Source organism: Hemitrygon akajei, chromosome 5 (assembly GCF_048418815.1).
Source record: "Hemitrygon akajei chromosome 5, sHemAka1.3, whole genome shotgun sequence".
NCBI classification, from domain to species: Eukaryota; Metazoa; Chordata; class Chondrichthyes; order Myliobatiformes; family Dasyatidae; genus Hemitrygon; species Hemitrygon akajei.
In genome coordinates, this window is record NC_133128.1 from 46,927,661 (window position 1) to 46,950,660 (window position 23,000).

Sequence of the window (23,000 nt, forward strand, 5' to 3'; positions counted from 1 at the left end):
ATATCCTTTCCATAGGTTCACCCTCCTGAAGGATGTTCTCCCATCGGCCTCAGAGACTGAAATCACCGGACCATCGGGGGCTGCAGGAGTTTGTAAAGGTACATTCTTATTGTAACTTGTTGTAATTCTTAAGTATTACACTGTAATGCTGCCACAAAACAACAAATTTCTTGACCCGTATCTGTGATAATAAACCTAATTCTGATTCTGAAAGAACCCATTTCCTTCAGGATCATGGACAGAATAACAAAGGCAACGGAGCCATTATCATGTTTAACGTATTATTTCAGCCCAGGAGGCTTGATGCAAATGTTATATTGGAAAGTTAAGTGGCCAAAGTTGCATTCTTCCCTTTGATAATCCACTATAGGGAGTAATAATAATTATAAGGACATGGAGACTGCAATTCTTCCAATGAGTTCTAATGAAAGTATAGACAAATTAAAAGCAGATTTAATTTAACCAAAATGAAGTCAAGTCACTCATTCTTTGCTGACATTCAACTCCTGAGTTAAATCACTTACTCCGGCACATGGGTTAGAAGCAGTCTTCATGAATTGTAAGATGTTAGTTCTAACTATGTATTTAAGACAAGGCTTCTTCTTTGGGATTGCCGTATATATTTGAAGTTTACAAGTGGATGTTTTTCTGAGATTGAGCGCAGTTTAAAACATTGCCATTCTGCGCAAACACACAAAACTGGTATATCATTGGTAATTTTATCAAGTTTTTATATCCACATTTACATCGGCAATAGATACACTTAGCGTTACTTCCAGAACACAATGAGGTTATGTAAGTAAGTCTGTAACATGGCTGTAAAATTATTTTAAGCCTTATTTCCTGGGATATTCCTCATTCCAGTTCCAAGATGCTCTCATGCCATTTACAGTACACATGCAAATACAAAGGACAGCAAAATAATTGTTACTCTGGATCTGATGCAGCACAATGAGAGAAAGAACTCAATAATAAAAAAACACAATAAGTATAATTACATATGATTGTTCATGCATGCAGATTGCTTACATATGCATAAAGTGACTGTGCATAAGGTGACTGACAGGAAATGATAAAGTCGTGGTGGAGGGGTGGGTTAGTGGATGGGGGTGTTGATCAGCTTTACTGCTTGGGGAAAGTAACTGTGTTTGAGGCTGGTGGTCCTGCCATGAATACAGTGAAGCGACATGTCAGGATGCTCTGTATTGTGCATCTGCACAGTGTTGTGAGTATCGAAGTGCATAGTCCGGTTCTCTTCAGTCTCCTCAAAAAGTAGATGTGTTGGTGAGCTTTCTCAATTGTGTAGGATGTGCTCTGGGACCATGAGAGGTTGTGTGCGATGTGCACTCCCGAGTGCTTCTCATGTGTGGAGAAGCTTAAAAGGTCAAGTTTGGAAGAAGCATTTGCATAGCTGGGGAGCCGAAAATGTGGAGAATACTCAGATGGTGAAGCCTGGCAATTAAAATGCAATGTACTAGAAACTCACCTGCCCCTGGTTTTTATCCCCACCACCACTGGGGAGAGGAAGAACAGATGGTGACAAACAGAGGTCGCAACACAGACAGGCCTGAGGCAAGAAAGATGTGGATTGGTGCTTCGTTGTCATGGGGATTTGATCACTTTACAGAATCATATACACCTCTGTACGGGTACATTACATTGTAATGCTATGGATGTAGTGACATTGTTATTTATCAATATTTATTTTCATAAAATCATGGAAATATTTCGTGCAGAGAGATCAATTATGGCTGTCACACTGGTAATTTTAATCCTTTACACTTTCTCTAGAATTATATGACTTTTCTTTTTCTTTATAATGTTAAGCTTTTGAAACATTTCTTTACAGTCCGCTTTTCCTACTCATTCAGGCAACGGATTTCAGATCAGCACCATTTCCTTTGACTAAGTTTTATCTTATTAATTGTATTAAAATAACATTTGTACACCTTGATCAACTCTTCTCTTAAACTTCACCATTCTGAATCTCCAGTCTTTCCATGAACATAATGTTATTCATCTTCTGTACTAGTATGGAAAATCGAAATCTAGTTTATCATCACTGATCATGATGTGAAATGGGTAGTTTTGCAGCAGCAGTACAGTGCAAAGACAAAAATCTAAAAATTACCAAAACAATGCAGAAAAAAGGAGGTAGTGTTTATGTGTTCATGGACTGTTCAGAAATCTACGACAGTGGGGAAGAAATTGGGTCTAATATGGGTCTGCAGGCTCCTCTATGCCCTCTCTACTCAGAATTAGTGGTAATCCAGCAGATATTTAATTTAAAATGATTTGGAATACTTTGCACCTTGCTGTAACCTGTGCCATAGGTTAAACACACACACACACACACACTCTTAACAACTTGTCTTTCCACCTTCATAGATTTCTTTACCTATGCCCCCTGGTATTTTTTGCTCCTGCACTTTTAAGTTTGTACTTTTCTCTCCTTGCACCAAACTGCATCACTTTGCACTCAAGTTAAATTTCATTTACCATATGCTAGCCCACCCCCCTTCAGTTTGTAATTTACTACCTCAGAAATTAATATATTTCTGAATGATTAGCAGCTGCAAATCCTGTGTACACATTGGATAACTTCATATCTAGGTAATTAATATAATCAAATAAATTGACAATGGACCTTATACTTACTTCAGACCACTACTGTACACATGCTAACTGTCTGATTCTTGCCCATTGGCCAATTTTGTATCAACATTGTCACTCACTCCCCACTAACAGGATGGGATTTGGAGACACATGCGATGCAGTTGCTGGAATCCGGAGCAAAAAATAAAGAGCTGCTGGAAGAACTCAGTGAGTCAGACTGTATCTGTGGAAGAAAATGGCCAACTGACAAATGCTGCCTGGCCAGCAGCATTCCACAAAGCATCTATTTCATGAACTGGGTTTTAATTTCTCCAATCTCACTTTTGCAGCACTTCGTTAAATATATTTTGAAAATTCAGATATGCAACATTAACTGCAAAACCTTCATGAATCCTTATGTCATTGCATCAAAAACTATTTATTCAACACAATTTACCTACCATAATTAAGTGCCTGATTTTGCTCGTCAGCTTATATCTTCCCAAACATCAATTTTTTTTGTTTATTATTGCTCAGGATGTAGATATCAAGTTCCATCATTCTTCCAATATTTTTCTCTCTTAAGCAGGGCTGCAAGGCATTGACATTTAGTAAGGCATTTAACCTGGGTTCCGATGGTTGCCTCAATCAGACATGGGATCCAGGGAAACTTGGATTGAGAATTGGTACAGGGTTGTCGTAAATAGAGTGTATTTTGCCTGGAGGTCGGTGACCGGTGGTGTTCTGAGGGATTTGTTCTGGGACCCCTGCTCTTTGTAATTTTTATAAATGACTTGGATGAGGAAGTGGAAGTGTGAGAGAGCAAATCTGCAACTGGCACAAACATTGGTGGTGTTGTGCATAGTGAAAAAGATTGCCATAAATTATAACAGAATATTGATAGGACGCAGAGCTAGGCTGTGAAGTGACAGATGGATTTCAATCTGGAAAAGTGTGAAGTGATTCATTTTGGAAGGTCGCTCTTGAAGGCAGAATAGAGGGTTAATGGCAGGATTCTTAACAGTGTGAAGTTATAGAGGAATCTTGGGGTACACATCCATAGTTACCTTAAAGTTACAGTTCAAGTTGTTAGGGTAGTAAAGAAGGCAGATGATGCGTTGGCCTTTATTGGTCTGGTCAGGAGATTGAGTTCAAGAACCATGAAGTAATGTTACAGCTCTGTAGTTCTTTGTTTGGACCACACAGAGTATTTTGTTCATCTCTGGTCACCTCATTATAGGAAGAATGTAGAAGCTTTAGGAAGGGTGCCGAGGAGATTTACCAGGCTAATGCCTGAATCAGAAAGCACGATACATGAGGATAGGCTGAGCGAGCTGGAGATTTTCTCTTTGGAGAGGAGGAGGATGAGAAGTGACTTGATAGAGGCTTCCAAGAGAACAAGCAGAGAGTTTCAAGGGGCATAATTTGAAGGTGTTTGAAGGAAAGTATAGGAGGAATGGCAGAGGCATATTTAAAAAAAAACTGGTGATGTTACTGAGAGTGGGAGGTGTATGGAATGTGCTGCCAGGAGTGGTTATAGAGGCAGATGCATTCAGAATTCCTAAGATAGGCATATGAATTAAAGAAAAATGGATGGCTATGTGGGAGGGAAGGATGAGATCAGAGGTACCCAACCTACTTTATGCCATGGACCCTTACCATTAACTGAGGGGCCTGTGGACCCCAGATCAGGAGCCTCTAGGTTAGATTGATCTTGGAGAAAGTTAAAGAGTTGGCACAAAATCTTGGGCCAAAGGACTATATTGTGCTGCAATGTGCTATGTTCTGTGTAATGATTACTGTTCCCCTACTTTGAGGCAGTAACACATTTAAGGAGGGTGGAAGGTTGTGGTTCAAGATGAAGCTTTTTCTTGCTTAATCAATAATGTAGTACATATTCGCTTCAGATTGTGCAGCTTTTCTGGTTCGAGAACCATTGCCTTTGACTGAAAGTTTTTGCTTTTATGTTGAATGTTTACTTCAATATACAAAAAATGGCCTCTCCTTGACAGTCAAATTAGATATATTCTAGCTAGAGATGCTAGACACAACATAAGTTTAGTTCTTCTTCCACAGTACTCCTCTGTAAGATCTCCTATTTGGCCCTAATCTTTCTTTTACCGGTATCTTTTAAAGTTTTACATTTTTGTATCTTTTTAGATGCTAATTTACAGTTATTCCTCTCTTTGCCTCTTATTCCCCTCAGATCTGCTCTGGGCATAGTATATTTATCTTGGTTTTTACTACATGTTGAACTTATCAGTTAAGCTAGGGATCTGGAACTGCAGCTTGATGTCCTTAGGGTCACATAGGAAACTGAGGAGATGATTGATAGGAGCTACCCGGAGAGTAGTCACCCCAAGTTGTAGGAGGCAGAAAAATGGGCAGCCATTATAGCATACCGCCGTGGCCAAATCCCTCAATAGTAAGTATACCATTTTGGATACTGTTGAGGGGTAAACCTTTTGGGGAGAGGTGGGTGGGGGTGAGAAGGGTCATAGCAACTGGGTCTCTGGCACTGAGGCTCAGAAGGGAAGGAAGGAAGAAGAGGCCTGGAGTAGTGTTAGGAGACACAAGATTCTGAGGAAGCAAGATGGACACAGGAAAGGTATGCTGCCTCTCAGTTGCCAGGGTCAGGAACATCTCATATCTGGTCCACAACATTCAAAAGAGGGAGGGTGAGCAGCCAGAAGTTTTGGTACACATTGACACCAATGACATAGACAGAAAAAGCGAGGAGGTCATGAAGAGAGAATTTAGGGAGCTAGGGATAAAGATGAAAAGCAGGACCTCCAGGCTAGCAATTTCTGGATTGTTGCCTGTGCCACATGTCAGTGAAGGTATGAATAGGATGATTTAGCAGATGGAATGCGTGGCTGAGAAACTAGAGCAGGGGGAATTTTCCAGACTTTTGCATCACTGAGGTGTCTTCTTGGGAAGGTATGACCTGTACAAAAGGGACAGGTTACACCTGAACCTATAGGGTTCCAATATCTTTGTGGGCAGGTTTGCTAAGCTGTTTGAGAGGGTTTACACTAATTTAGCAGGGAGATGCAAACTAGAATGTTGGCTTACAAGCAGAGGCAGTGTGTAGTGAGACTGTCAGGAAGGACAGGCAGATGTTAGGGCACAATTGAAGTAGTGGGATGAGTTGCAGTGTAAAAGGGACAAAAATTGAAAAGGGTGATGGACACAGAACTGAAGGTGTTATATTTGAATGCACTCAGCATACAGAATAAAGTAGATCTTTTTAGCGCAGTTAGAGTTGGGCAGCTCTGATGTGGACATCACTGAGTTGTGGCTGAAAAAAAGATTATATTTGGGAGCCTGACATCCAAGAATATACATTGTATCAAATGGACAGGCAGGTAGGCAGAGGGGAAGCCGTTGCTCTGTTGGTTAAAAATGAAATCAGCTCCTTAGAAAGAAGTGACCTAAGATCAGAAGATACAGAATCCTTGTGGACGGAGTTAAGAAACAGCAAGGGTAAAAAGAGCCTGATGGGAACTGGATGGGGCTACAAATTACAATGGGAGATACAAAAGGCATGCCAAAATAGCAATATTAGAAACATAGAAAACCGACAGCTCAATACAGGCCCTTTGGCCCACAATGCTGTGCCCAACATGTACTTATTTTAGAAATTACCTAGGCTTACCCATAGCCCTCTATTTTTCTAAGCTCTATGTACCTATCCAGGAGTCTCTTTAAAAGACCCCATCGTATCCGCCTCCACCACCATCGCCGGCAGCCCATTCCACACACAACTCCCTGCTTAAAAAACTTACCCCTGACATCTCCTCTGTACCTATTTCCTTAAGCACCTTAAAACTGTGCCCTCTCGTATTAGCTATTTCAGCCCTGGGAAAAAGCCTCTGACTATCCACATGATCAATGGTTCTCATTATCTTATACACCTCTATCAGTTCACCCCTCATCCTCCGTCGCTCCAAGGAGAAAAGGCCAAGTTCACTCAAACTATTCTCATAAGGCATGCTTCCCAATCCAGGCAACATCCTTGTAAATCTCCTCTGCATGCACCCTTTCTATAGTTTCAATATCCTTCCTATAGTGAGGCGACCAGAACTGAGTACAGTACTCCAAGTGGGGTCTGATCAGGATCCTATATAGCTGTAACATTACCCCTCGGCTCTTAAACTCAATTCCACAGTTGATGAAGGTCAATGCACCATACGCTTTCTTAACCACAGAGTCAACTTGCGTAGCAGCTTTGAGTGTCATAAAGACATGGACCCAAAGATCCCTCTGATTCTCTACTCTGCCAAGAGTCTTACCATTAATACTATATTCTGCCATCATATTTGACCTACCAAAATGAACCACTTCACTTATCTGGGTTGAACTCCATCTGCCACTTCTCAGCCCAGTTTTGCATCCTATTGATCTTCTGCTGTAACAGCCTATCTGACAGCCCTCCACGCTATCCACAACACCGCCAACCTTTGTGTCATCAGTAAATTTACTAACCCATCCCTCCACTTCCTCATCCAGGTCATTTATAAAAATCACGAAGAGAAGGGGTCCCAGAACAGATCCCTGAGGCACACCACTGGTCACCGACCTCCATGCAGAATATGACTCGTCTACAACCACTCTTTGCCTTCTGTGGGCAAGCCAGTTCTGGATCCACAAAGCAATGTCCCCTTGGATCCCTTGTCTCCTTACTTTCTCAATAAGCCTTGCATTGGGTATCTTGTCAAATGCCTTGCTGAAATCCATATACAGCACATCTACTGCTCCACCTTCATCAATGTATTTAGTCACATCCTCAAAAAATTCAATCAGACTCTTAAGGCATGACCTGCCTTTGACAAAGCCATGCTGACTATTCCTAATTATATTATGCCTCCCCGATTGTTCATAAATCCTGCCTCTCAGGATCTTCTCCATCAACTTACCAACAACTGAAGTAAGACTCACTGGTCTATAATTTCCTGGGCTTAGATTTTCTAAGCTCTGATTTGTGTCATCCATTATGAAATGGTGGAGTAGACTCGATGGGCCGAATGACCTAATTCAGCTATGTCTTATGGTCTTTTACTTCCTTCCACTTTGCAATTAATTTTTACTTCACAGCAGCACCTTATCTACTGTTCTACTTTTGAAGTGTCTTATTATTAAGTTTTGTCTAACTCTTGACTCCAATCTAGTTCTATTTTAAACATATCAAAATTAGTCTTCCTCTGGCTATTTTTAAAGATATCTATGGTGTATACAACTATCTAATTATTGTACATCTACACATCTGGTCTTCCTTGACACTCTCCCAAGGTATATACTCCATTTCATTCCACAGACTACGTTCAGCACAACTACATTCCATGCAGGACTGTAAATTGATTAAAAAAGTTATTAAAAGAAAATAAGAAATGTTGGAAACACCAGGGCAGGCAGCAACACAGATTTAACATCATTCAAGAAAGGGTCATCAAGTGAAAACTGTAACTGTTTCTCTTAACACAGATATAGCCTGACATGTTATTTCCATAATTTTGAATTTCAAATAGTTCAAATGGTTCAATTTAATATTAGAAAATGTATATAGTATACAACCTGAATTTATTTCTCTTTAGCGGCATCCACAGAACGAGAAACCACAAAGAAAGAATGATAGTAATATTGGAAGTTATTTCAGACTTTCAATATGTAATGTTTTTGTACTTTTTGATTCACGAATAATTATCCTTCTTCCTCACCTCCATTCAAGGCCTCTAACAGTCCTTCCAGATGAGGCAACATTTCACGTGTAAATCTGTTAGGATTGTCCTCTGTATCTGGCACTCATAATGCAACCTCCTCAACATTGGTTGCTCCGTTTGCAAGAAGCAGGATATTCCAGTGACCAACCTTTTTATATTCCAATTCCCATCCTATTCCAACATTTCAGATCATGGCTTTCACTATTGCCACAATGAGGCCACTCTCAGGTTGGAGGACCAACATCTCATATTCTGTCTAGGTAGCCTCCAACCTAATGGTCAATTTCTATAACATCCAACTATTTTTCCCTCTCCCCTTTTCTTCCATTCCTCACTCTTGCTCCACTCTTAACTCATCTTCTCACCTATCACCTCCACCTGGTGCCCCTTCAGTTTCCCTTTTTCCCCATGGGGAATTTCTATCAGATTCTTTCTGCTCCAGCCTTTTACCTTGTCACTCATCACCTCCTAGCATCTCACTTCACACTTGCCCCTCCACCAATTACCTATTAGCTTGCACTCCTTCTCCCCTCCACACCTTCTTATTCAAAGTTCAAAAATAAGTTTATTATCAAAGTACATCTATGTTACCATATGCAACCCCGAGATTCATTTCTTGTGGGCATACTCAGTAAATCCATAGAATAATAACTATAATAGAATCATTGAACGACCGTACTAACTTGGGTGTTCAGTGTGCAAAAAACAGCAAACTGCACAAATGCCAAAAGAAAGAAATATTAATAGTAAATAAATACACAATCAATATTAAGATCAGGAGATGAAGAGTTCTTGAAAATGAGTCCACAGTTTGTAGGAATACTTCAATGATGGGCAAGTGAAGTTGGGTGAAGTCATCTTTTTTAGTTCAGGAGCCTGATGGTTAAAGGGTAATAACTGTTCCTGAACCAGTTAGTCTGAATCCGGAGGATGCTGTACCTTCTTCCTGATGGCAGCAGCAAGAAGATAACGTGACCATGTGGTGAAGATCCCCGACGATGGATGTTGCTTTCCTGTGACAACACTTTGTGATAGATGTGGTCAATGGTGGGGAGGACTTTACCTATAACGGACTGGACCAGATCCACTAATTTTGTAGGATTTTCTGTTCAAGAGCATTGGTGTCTCCATACCAGGCTATGATGCAACTAGTCAATATACTCTCTGCCAGACACCTATAGAAGTTTGTCAAAGTTTTAGATGTCATGCTGAATTTCTTTTGGCTTCTTTTGGCATTTTTTTTTTGTTAGATTCAATTATTTTGGCTTCTTCCCCTTCTTTTCCAGTCCTGATGATGGACCCCAGCCCAAGATGTTAACTGTTTATTCCTTTCCATAGATGCTGCATGGCATGCTGAGCTCCTCCAGTATTTTGTATGTATTACTTTGTAAGACATGACCAGCTCTGCCCAAAGCCATACTGACTGCCCCTAAGTAGCCCATGTTCTTCCAAATACAAGCAAATCCTATGGCCAAGAATCTTCACCAATAGCACACTTCCTATAATGTGTGGATTACCCTATTTCCCTTCTTAAATTTTATAACACCAATTTGTCATCATATTTCCCAACAATAGATTTTGGCATCAACATTGTTTGACCCAGCTTTTCTCGTAAATAAGCCTTTAATTGAAAATAACAGAAAAGAGTGTTATTTGATATTTTATATTTATTTTTTAATTGATCAAACGACATCAATATACCTCCTTCAAAACAATCACCTATATATTTAATCCCCTTTTGGAACCAATTATGTAAAAGTTTATTATCCATTGTAAAAGGAATAAGCCTATTTTGAATTAAAGTTCTTTTTGCTAATAAAGATTTCTTTATCTCATCATCCATATTTACCTTATTCCATAAGTCAATCAAGTGTCTTAATATAGGAGATACTTTTTTTTCCCGTATCCATTTAGATTCCCATTTATATATAAAATCTTCTGGTATATTTTCTCCTATCTTATCTAATTCTATTCTAATCCATGCCAGTTTTTCTTCATCAAAAAAAGACGCAATAAATCTAAGTTGATTTGCTTTATAATAATTCTTAAAATTTGGAAGTTGTAACCCTCCTAAGTCAAATTTACATGTCAATTTTTCCAATGATATTCTTGACATCTTTCCTTTCCAAAGAAATTTCCTTACATATTTATTCAGTTCTTGAAAAAACTTCTGAGGTAATTGTATTGGTAAAGTTTGAAATAAATATTGCAATCTAGGAAATATATTCATTTTTACAGCATTAACTCTACCTATTAATGTTATTGGTAACATCATCCATTTATCAAGATCCTCTTTTATTTTTTTTAATAATGGCAAATAATTTTGTTTATATAATTTTTTACATCATTATCAACTCTAATACCTAAATATTTTATCCCGTTTATTGACCATCGAAATTGAGTTACTAATCGACATTGATTATAATTTCCTTTGGTAAGGGGTAAAATTTCACTTTTGATGCCAAAATCTAGTGAAATAGAAATATTAATTCGAAAAGGAAAAATTAAAAAATTTACATCTTGTATGTATAATTTGATTCAAAAACAGACAATTAAATCAGGAATTCATAAATCAAGACAAAAATGGGAATTTGATTTGAATGTTAAAATTGATGGAAAAAACTGGTCAAGATTATGTTCTGATAGTATGAGAAATACAATAAATGTTCGACTTAGATTAATACAATATAATTTTTTACATCAATTATATATAACACCACAGAAAATAAATAGATTAAATTCAAATATGTCTGACCAATGTTTTCGATGTAATCAAGAAATTGGTACTTTTTTTACATTCTACTTGGTCTTGTTTTAAAATTCAACCATTTTGGATAAATCTAAGACTTTTATTGGAACAAATTATTGGAGTACAACTCCCACATAGTCCAGTATTATTTTTATTAGGAGACATTGAAGGGACAATACCGAAACTTAAATTGAGTAAGTATCAGAAAAAATTTATAAAAATTGCACTGGCAGTAGCCAAAAAAGTTATCGCAGTTACTTGGAAATCTGATTTATATTTAACTATGGATCGTTGGAATAATGAAATACATAGTTGTATTCCACTTGAAAAAATTACATACAATCTAAGAAATGAATATGATATATTTTTGAAAATTTGGCTCCCATACCTACAAAAGATAGGAGTAAATACATAGGTCCTTTGAAGATAAAATTATAAAGTAATTGGGGAAAGTAAAAATAAATATTAAAATTATTTTGAACTGCATGGAGCATGTGGGGATCCTCCGATATCCAGGCAATCTTTCTCTCTTTTTTTTCTTTCTTTAGATAAGGGTTAAGGGGGGGGAGGTTTAAGGGGAGGGGGGAGGGTTAATATTATTTTTCTCACTATTTTATCATCATATTTATTCTTTGTAATTTTCTAAAATTTAATAAATAAATAAATATTTAAAAAATTCCCAACAATGAATGAAATTGTCCACAGGGCAGGCCAACAGGAAAATTGAACACAATTTCCTTTTTAATTTTGAGGTGGAGATTCCCTATAATTTCTAATTGTACCAAAGTTTGATCCAAATCATATTTTTGACTTTCATCCCCCCCCCCCTTACTTTCCCAAAGAAAACCAGGAAGGGGCTGCTGCTAACTCTTAGCTGACCTCCTGCTACAAGCTTTAAGATGATCTGTCAATGGAAAATCCATTCCAAATTCTATTGAACTTCCATAATGACAGATGATTCACTTTGCTGCTTTCATCTTGGTGGAATGGTTTTAAGCAACTAACAAAGAGAATGAAAACTGTCAAATGATTAAATTAATTTTAGATCATTCATGAATTTTAAGGTAAACCTTTCCTGGGGAATTCCATGCAGGGATACATGCTGATACTTTATATTAAAAAGTCTTTGCTGAACACGATCACAAGGGAAACTGAAACTACCGCAGAGGAATAACCCAGAAGCTAGCAGCTGGCTTGCAGGCTAGTGTCAAGCAGAAAGCCTATAAAAAACCACCCCAGTCGTCCTGTAGGTGAGCTGTTTTCATTAATTGTTCAATACAAAAACAGATTAAACATCAGAATACACTGATGAGTTCATACTTATGAGAACTGACAAATTGTTATAAGCAGATTGCGTACGGCATATTCTGCAATAATCTTTCACCAGGTAATCAGTCTCAGCACTAAAAGCAAGAACAACTTTGCCAAGGACATTAAGTGAGATTGCTGGAAATCAGGAAAATCTGCTTCAGTCATATAAGTGAGTTAATAGACAAGTTCCAAAACAGCCCCCTTTAACAGATAAGTACAAACGTTTGTAATAGAAGTCTTGACAATTACACTGTTGAGGCAAAAGTTCAGCAAAAGACAACCTCACTGTTAATTCAAGAGTACAATATCACATTAGATGGATATTTTTTGGAATTTAATTTTGTGAAACTTGCAATCTTGGCACAAAGCAGCAGCTCAGATTATCATTAATAAACTATGTGGTCGAATGGCCACAATAATTTCAGAAGCATTAAAATGGATTTTTACATGACTTCAACTGAATGTCTCTGGGCATTTGAAACATTATGATCAGGGATTTTATGTTGGATCACATCATACAAAAAAAAAGATTGCATATAGTCTTGACCAAGAAGTTTTTGTATTGCCAATATTATGTATATCTTCAGACGAGTAAAAGCTGAAAGCCCCAATAGCTGCTATGAGATAATCACAGGTTCAATTATATACATTCTAACATGCTACAAATGTCTTTTATAAAATTGCACAATGTCCCTGTTCTACTGAAGTGGTGTTCATTCTATCAATTTTCATTTTACTTAACACACCCAGCTATTAAACTACCCATATCAGCTAAGGGGAAAATGTAAATGTTATGGTGATAAATATTACATTGATTAGGGAATACATTGTTCAATTTCTCTGTTTGTCACTAGGGAAAATATATTTTCCATACAGTATTTAGCATAATTCGCAAGGCCAGTTCTAAAAATGTTTTCAATCAAGAGATAAGATTAAAGGCAACGTATCTTTAAAAAAAATTATCAGTCTTTAAGCTAACTTTTTTGTTGACATTAGTATTAAGTACACATACAGTAATTCTGATCATGTTAAATTGTCAAATGGATTCTATTTGTAGCAGGTACATGTTGCCAACATTTGGGCTTGGGTCTCAATCAGACGGTACAAAACTCACATTGAAACAGAACAACTTGAAGACAACAGATCCATCCACAATGAGGGACAATTTTGATCGGAACTTCCATTTCTTCCACTGTACCGGCACACTTACCAGCCCTTGTGGCATTGTTTCAATATACCAGGCTATAATTGGGACAACTTGTACAAATTGTGTTCCAGCAATTACTGAGAGTCATAATGGAAAACATACATACTACAACAGGAGGACGTGGCAGACTTTTGGAGACGAAGATTATTATTTTTTGATCCCTGTTAACCAGGTTGGTCCATGGATCAACAGCAGATTAAATAGTTAATTTCAGGAGTGTCCAATTGTTGTGTTCATTGATCTAATGCTGTGCATTCCAGCCCTCAACATAAAAAGAGTAGTTTCTACAGTATTGGCAGCCTAGGGCAATAACTCAGTGTTTCATATAAAAGACACCGTTTCATCAACTGTATTCAACATCTCTGATCTAGATAGGGAATAGTTGTAAACCATGGAAATTTTATCAATAGCTTATATATTTGTTGCAATTGAAAACTTCTGTTGCAGTGCATTTGAACATTCATAGAAGTAGCCAGGATTTGCCACTTAGGTCTTCTGACCAAATATCAATGATCTAAACATTGCCTCGACAGCATTCTGCCTACACCCAGATAACCCTTCACTCCTTTGCTTGTTGTCCATCATTCTGTGAAGAAGAGTTCCAAAAGCTTATAATACTCAGGGAAAACTTTGCCTCTGAACCTTAAATGAGTAACCACTTGCTGTACCCGCAAACCAACCTTCCATGAATTATGAATTGGGACATCCAGATCAGACTCTCAGAACTCTGCAACCCCTCATTTATACAGAGTTTAATTTTTTTCCTCCTGCAAAAATACACAATACATATTTTTCCACATAATACATTTGCCAGATCTTTCAGTTTATATATATCCATTTGTACTAGCTATATCCTTTTCACAAGTTACCTTTGTGTCGAATTAGCAATGATACTGTCATTTAAGCCATATCCTTTACCAAAATTGTGCCAGGCTGAAGTCAGTCTCAACAATTCGCACAGAACCACTTCACTTGTAATTGCAAATTTTCAAAGTTCCTCCTTCTTTATTCCAATTAGCCATTCCTGACGTTAGCTTCACCTTTATTAACACTGACACAAAATGCCCATTTCATTTGACCTCATTTCCCAGACTTGTGTTTTTTTTAAATTGGGCCAATGCTCATTTATGTTAACATTTTATACCTACGGAAGTTTTTAACATGGTTTTATCATAGTTCTAAATTTTATTCCTTTTTAGACTGTCATTTTTTTTCCTATCCATTCCCTGACTTTGCACCCACCTTTTCACAGTTGTATGCTTTAAGGTTGATACTGTTCTATTGTTTGCAGTTAACTGTAGATAATGTGTCACATTAGTCCCGGAATTTTACTCTGCCAGCACAGATAGACAGTGGGCTTTCTTCCATCCCATTCACTGTAATCTGTTCACCCTGCAAATTTGCAGATTTAAAAAGAACTGGCAACATCTGACCAACAGCTAGTGAGTGCAAGAGCTCTTCAAAAATATTTAACTTTCTCTGTGATGAGATCTTTGTCTTTTCCAAAAATGACCCGTCAGTTAGCTCATAGCATACAGCTATTAAGGGCTTAGCATATAGTAAAATTCTCATGAATAGGGAAACAGACAATTAAAAAAGTTGAACATTATTCAGGGACTACGGAAATAGAAGATACTGTACCTCTCAGCCCTCATCAGCTAACCGGTGCTTCTGCTATTACCATTTATTGTGTGATCCAACACTACATTACACCTTTTGAAGCTGCAAAATCATAGACACTTAAAATCTTCATAGAATATCATATATGCATAGATTTTTTTTAATCTAGAAAGTTTAAGTAGTAACTTTGACAAAGAACATCATTTAAAACTTAGACCACGTAACCAAGCACATGAAGGTTTTGACAGTGAAACTACAAGGGTAGGAAGAATGAGGAGGTCCTGAAAGGTGAGTTTAGGGAGTTAGGCGCCAAATTAAAGGACAGGACCTCCAGGATAGCAATATCAGGATTACCACCATTGTCACGTGCAGGCGGGTTTAGAAATAGTAAGATAGCTCAGATCAACAAGTGGCTGAAGACATGGTGCAGGAGGGAGGCTTCAGATTTGTAGATAATTGGGCAGTTTTCCAGGGGAGATGAGACCTGTTCCAGTGGGACGGTTTATATCTGAACTGGAGGGGGACAAATATTCTTGCAGGTAAGTTTGCTAGAGAGGCTCCAGTGGATTTAAACTAGATATGAGGGGGGAGGGGAACCAGAGTGTAGGAACAGATGTATGGGAGAAGGAAGAAAAATATAGTAAAGTTGTTTGCACCATTAGAGATAAATAGAGAGTAAGAGGTGGAAAATTTCTTAAATGCATTTATTTTAATGCTACGAGCATTGTAAGAAAGGTGGATGAACTTAGGGCATGGATTGATACCTGCAAATATGATGTTGTAGCTATTAGTGAAACATGGTTGCAGGAGAGGTGTGATTAGTAACTAAATATTCCTGGATTTCATTGCTTCAGGTGTGATAGAATCAGAGGGACAAGAGGGGGATGTGTTGCATTGCTTGTCAAGAGAAAATCTTACAGCGGTGCTCTGGCAGGATAGATTAGAGGGCTCGTCTCGGGAGGCTATTTGGATGGAATTGAGGAATGAGAAAGGTGTAGTAATACTTATAGGGGTGTATTATAGACCACCTAATGGGGAGCGAGAATTGGAGGAGCAAATTTGTAAGGAGATAGCAGATATTTGTAGTAAGCACAGGGTTGTGATTGTGGGTGATTTTAATTTTCCACACATAGACTGGGAAGCCCATACTGTAAAAGGGCTGGATGGTTTGGAGTTTGTAAAATGTGTGCAGGATAGCTTTTTTGTAGCAATACATAGAGGTACCAACTAGAGAAGGGGCAGTGTTGGATCTCCTGTTAGGGAATGAGATAGGTCAGGTGACAGAGGTATGTGTTGGGGAGCACTTCGGGTCCAGTGATCACAATACCATTAGTTTCAATATAATTATGGAGAAGGATAGAACTGGACCCAGGGTTGAGATTTTTGATTGGAGAAAGGTTAACTTCAAGGCGATGCAAAAGGATTTAGAAGGAGTGGATTGGGACAATTTGTTTTATGGGAAAGATGTAATAGAGAAATGGAGGTCATTTAAAGGTGAAATTTTGAGGGTACAGAATCTTCATGCTCCTATTAGGTTGAAAGGAAAGGTTAAAAGTTTGAGAGAGCCATGGTTTTCAAGGGATATTGGAAACTTGGTTTGGAAAGAGTTATCTACAATAAATATAGGCAGCATGGAGTAAATGAGGTGCTCGAGGAATATAAAGAATGTACGAAGAATCTTAAGAAAGAAATTAGAAAAGCTAAAAGAAGATATGAGGTTGCTTTGGCAAGTAAGGTGAAAATAAATCCAAAGGGTTTCTACAGTTCTATTAATAGCAAAAGGATAGTGACGGATAAAATTGGTCCCTTAGAGAATCAGAGTGGACAGCTATGTATGAAGCCAAAAGAGAAGAGGGAGATTTTGAACAATTTATTTTCTTCGGTATTCACTAAGGAGAAGGATATTGAATTGTGGAAGGTAAGGGAAACAAGTAGGGAAGTTATGGAAACTATGATGATTACAGAAGAGGAAGTCCTGGCACTTTTAAAGAATATAAAAGTGGATAAGTCTTCAGGTCCTGACAGGATTTTCCCTAGGACCTTGAGAGAAGTTAGTGTAGAAATAGCAGGGGCGCTGACAGAAATATTTCAAATGTCATTAGAAACAGGGATGGTGCTGGAGGATTGGCGTATTGTTCATGTGGTTCCATTGTTTAAAAAGGGTTCTAAGAGTAAACCTAGCAATTATAGGCCTGTCAGTTTGATGTAAGTGGTGGGTAAATTAATGGAAAGTATTCTTAGAGATGGTATATATAATTATTTGGATAGACAGGGTCTGATTAGGAACAGTCAACATGGATTTGTGCGTGAAAGGTCACGTTTGACAAATCTTATTGAATTTTTTTGAAGAGGTTACTAGGAAAGTTGACGAGGGTAAAGCAGTGGATGTTGACTATATGGACTTCAGTAAGGCCTTTGACAAGGTTCCACATGGGAGGTTAGTTAGGAAGGTTCAATCGTTAGGTATTAATATTGAGGTAGTAAAATGGATTCATCAGTGGCTGGATGGGAGATGCCAGAGAGTAGTGGTGGATAACTGTTTGTCAGGTTGGAGGCCGGTGACTAGTGGTGTGCCTCAGGGATCTGTACTGTGTCCAATGTTGTTTGTCATATACATTAATGATCTGGATGATGGGGTGGTAAATTGGATTAGTAAGTATGCAGATGATACTAAGGTAGGTGGCATTGTGGATAATGAAGTAGGTTTTCAAAGCTTGCAGAGAGATTTAGGCCAGTTAGAAGAGTGGGCTGAACGATGGCACATGGAGTTTAATGCTGATAAGTGTGAGGTTCTACATTTTGGTAGGAATAATCCAAATAGGACATACATGGTAAATGGTAAGGCATTGAGGAATGCAGTAGAACAGAGTGATCTAGGAATAATGGTGCATAGTTCCCTGAAGGTGGAATCTCATGTGGATAGGGTGGTGAAGAAAGCTTCTGGTATGCTGGCCTTTATAAATCAGAGCATTGAGTATAGGAGTTGGGATGTAATGTTAAAATTGTACAAGGGATTGGTGAGGCCAAATTTGGAGTATTGTGTACAGTTCTGGTCACCCAATTATAGGAAAGATGAGAACAAAATAGAGAGAGTACAGAAGAGATTTACTAGAATGTTACCTGGGTTTCAGCACCTAAAGTTACAGGGAAAGATTGAACAAGTTAAGTCTTTATTATTTGGAGCGTAGAAGGTTGAGGGGGGACTTGATAGAGGTATTTAAAATTATGAGGGGGATAGATAGAGTTGACATTGATAGGCTTTTTCCATTGAGAGTAGGGGAGATTCAAACAAGAGGGCATGAGTTGAGTTATGGGGCAAAAGTTTAGGGGTAACTTCTTTACTCAGAGAGTGGTAGCTGTGCGGAACGAGCTTTCAGTAGAAGTGGTAGAGGCAGGTTTGATATTATTATTTAAAGTAAAATTGGATAGGTATATGGACAGGAAAGGAATGGAGGGTTAAGAGCTGAGTTCAGGTCAGTGGGACTAGGTGAGAGTAAGTGATCGACATGGACCAGAAGGGCCGAGATGGCCTGCTTCCATGGTGTAATTATTATATGGTTATAAAGGGTGATTGATAAATTCGTGGCCTAAGGTAGGAGTCAATTTTAGAAAACCTAGCACATTTATTTTTCATCATAGTCCCCTCCTAGATTTACATACTTAGTCCAGTGGTCTTGGAGCATACGGATCTTGGACCTCCAGAAAGTGTCCGCAGCAGGGGTGATTGTTGAGTTTGTGGCCCAAGGTAGAAGGAAATGAGTTATTAACTTCAAACCGTCTGCCTAATCACTCAAAGAGTTGACCTGCATGTGCATGTAACGAGAGCTGTGTAACTCATCTCCATCTACCTTAGGCCACGAACTTATCAATCACCCATCTGTGGACACTTTCTGGAGGTCCAAGATCCGTATGCTCCATGACCGCTGGACTAAATGTGTAACTGTAGGAGGGGACTATGTTGAAAAATAAATGTGCTAGGTTTTCTAAAATTGACGCCTTCTACCTTAGGCCACGAACTTATCAATCACGCCTCGTACTTTATAAAAGTCTTTTTCACCTCAGTGTAAGCAACCTTAACTAGATTCCAAAAGGCAGTTATAAATAATATAGCTCCGACAGTCTGTGAACTGCACAGAGCAATGGAAGTGACAGAAGCAGTCATGTTATCATGAGCGCAAAATTTAGCTGATAACGTGAACTCTTGTGCTGATATGCTAATCATTTTTATTTCTGGTTTCTACCATTCTCAGCATTTTTATTTTGGATTACTATTCAAATGATCCTCCGATTCCAGATGTTATACAAGTTGGATGAAGGCCCCATAAGTTTGGGAAAAGGACTTACTTTGTGGCTAGATTTGGTTCTACCAGAGATTACAGTAATATTCTTTAGTACAAACAGGCTTTTCCCTTCTTTTGATGGAGCTAGGCCTCATCTCCACCAAATCAGCTGTTATTGTTATTATGAGCAAACCTGCCCAGTTAGGATTGCTTGCACACAAGACTCTTCGTGGTATGTACTCAAGATGAAAGAGGGGTGTGGTGGAACATGAGGTAGTAATTATCCCCATAACATTGTGATGCCTTGTACAGTGCAAGAGGGGTGATGTAGTTTTTGTAAAGGTGTGGAGGTGGGGGCAACAACAATATTGTCATGGTGATGGACTCACTAATCTGGTTTCCAAAGCCTTTCAGTTCCTTGTTGCTTTACATTCTGAATCTCAGAATTTTGACTCCCACCTTGGCTTCAAAATGCCTGCCCCTCCCCCGCTGGCTTTTTCCAACATATCTGGAAGATCACATGTTCTGCTGCAGATAGAGTGAGGACTCTTCTACACCACAGCGACGTCTGAATCCGTTAATCAGCAATACTCAGTCTCTCCAAAACATTCTGCCAGATGAGGTAAAAGCAATAACCAAGACATCTTGCACTATTTGCACCCAAAACCTGCAGCTTGGCTGTAAGCAGTAGTCACTGTTGAACTGGTACTATATTTTTGCAAAATAGGGCAATGCTCCTAATTTGACACTGCAGACGCACAAAGCAAGGTATCATAGGAATTCTCAATCCCAAGGGACTGTGTTGGCTCAGACACCGAGTAAAACCTGGCCAAAAATCAGTGGAATTCAAGACACCAAATAAGTGAAGAGTCAGAAGTACAGGCTGGAAAGACCATACGACACCGGAGCAGAATTAGCCATTCAGCCCATCTTGTCTGGTCTGCTGTTCCATCATGGCTGATTTATTATCTCTCTTAATCCCATTCTCCTGTTTTCTCCCAGTAACCTTTGAAGAAACTATCAACCTCCGCTTTAAATATACCCAAGGACTTGCCCTCCACAACCCTCAGTGGCAATGAATTACACAGATTCACCACCCACTGCCTAAAAAGTTCCTCATTTCTGTCTAAAGGGACATTGTTATATTCTAAGGCTGTGCCCTTTGGTCCCAGACTCCCCCACTACTGGGAACATTCTCTCCCCATTCACTCCATCTCTGCCTTTCAATATTGATAGGCTTCAATCAGATCCCACTCATTCTTCTAAACTCATGCAAGCAGAAGCCCAAAGCCATCAAACATGCTTCATATATTAACCCTCTCAATCCTAGGATCATTCTCATGAACCTCCTCTGGAATCCTCTCCAATGCCAACACATCTTTTCTTAGATAAGGTGCGGTTTGACCAATGCCTTACAAGGAAGAGTGGAGCAATTACTACAGTAGAGCAAATTTTAAGGGCCAAATGATCAATTTCTTCTCGTTTTTTATATAAAGGAGGCTCCACTTCAAAATCTCAGTCCTGCAAAATGAGCAAAGCAATTAAGCAAGAGGTGCTGGAGTACAGGACAGCTCTAATCTGCCCCATGCTACTGTACTGGTTTGATTCTTCCAAGAGCAAATCAGGATTAAAGTGGAAACTTAAAAGCAAGTTCTGTATCGCAAGGTTATGAAACAAACTTAAATAAAGAACAGAGCTAATGAAGATTGTGAAAGCAACAGAAGCAAATGAAAATTGCAAAATTATATCAGGGAGACAATGACAAGAAAAAAGTAGGGTCAGGCAAAATGAAAAATAGATGCACACAATGAAATGCAGAGTTGGGCACAGAAGAATTGAAATCGGATTAGCTCGATTCATAGACAGGAAATGAGTAACATCCACAGAGAGTGAGCATAGTTCGGAGACACCAAGGTTTAGAGAGTTGGCTTCTGGTCTCCATTTTCCTAATGATCTGCTGGTGTTCCCAGGAATTGTAACACATTGCCATGCCAGATCTTTGATACACAGGCAGGACAGAACAAGAGATGAAACATTTCTATTTAATTTCAGGTGTGCTGGAAAGCTGCTTCAGGAATCCAAGTGCAGCAGGCTCAGGACCTGTAAGGCATTATAAACCAGGAAACCTTGAAAAGTAGAACATAACCACACTGAACCCTTTTGCCCCAATTTTGCCATAGATACGAGCTTAGTGGTAGGGATGGAGCAGGAAAGAACTAAAGAAACAGAAGGGTGCAAGACAGAAATCAAGTTAATGGATGACTAGCGTGAATAGACAAAAAACCTTTTACTGTAGTTTGCCACATGAGATAGGACAACAAATAATCATGAACACAAATGAGCAACTTTATGTAATAAATAGCTTGGCACAACTATGCAAATTACAGTGGCAAGTAAAGTAAAAAGATACAGAAGGAATTTCAAACAAATTTAATAAAATTGAATTGTTCATGAGCATTGTAGATAATTTAAAAAAAGTTTTTATACTATGAATTATACAAATCTGCTGGCAAAACCTCACTTAGCAAATTAAATAAACATATTTAAAGACCAAAATCAATTTCAGTAGATTAGCATTTTGAAAGGAACGTCTTGGATACTTTGGAATATATTTACATATGATAGAGCAGGCATTCCCAACTTCTTTATACCTTGGAGCCTCATCATTAACCGAGGCATCCACAGATCCCAGGTTGGGAATCTCTGTGATAGAGAATGAGTGCCCTACAGTTTTTCATTTGGTGTCCTGCAGAGCCAAACTCATGAAATCACACAGTAAATTACAGGAAAAATGGGAAGGGCTAGAGTGAAAAAAAATCAAAATATAACAGATATTTGATTTTTCCTTTTCCCCCAGATGAACCTGGGATTGTGGACATGGCACTCACATTCTTTAAAAGTGTGTTCCATTTTTATTTTTAAAAAATGATCAAGTATTACTAGTGCAAAGCTAAAGCCCACAGGGTGAAATTCCATTAACAGTTTCTGAAATGAAAGAACAGATTTTGTTCAAGCTTGATTAATATTTCCTCCCATTACCATACCCTACATAAATTACCCTCAGGCACACCAGTTGAATTGTACCACCAACGGGTCTATCTTAAGCAAGCTGTGTCACAGATCAAGTCTAATTTAAAATACTCTCACGAAGGACAAAAGAAAACCAGAGTGGACCACATCTTAGCAACCACTGACAAATGTCCAAACAGACTAGGTGTAAAAGTAGTATGGGGAGGAATGCATACATTAATAATTTAAACATCTGCTCCACAATGAAAATCAACACTGACAATATTCTAAGAAAAACAACATCAGGGCATAATGCTGGTAGCTTCATGATCAGCAAGTCTGGTTGGATTATTTGAAAATATAGAATTGCACAATTTGACAATCTGTAAAGGAAATGTTTGAAGATACAAAAAAAAGGCAAACATCATAAGGCTGGCAAACACATACAAGTCTGCAGAAAAAGAGTTACAATTCTCTTAAGTGAAAAAAGATTTAAATAAGTGAACAAT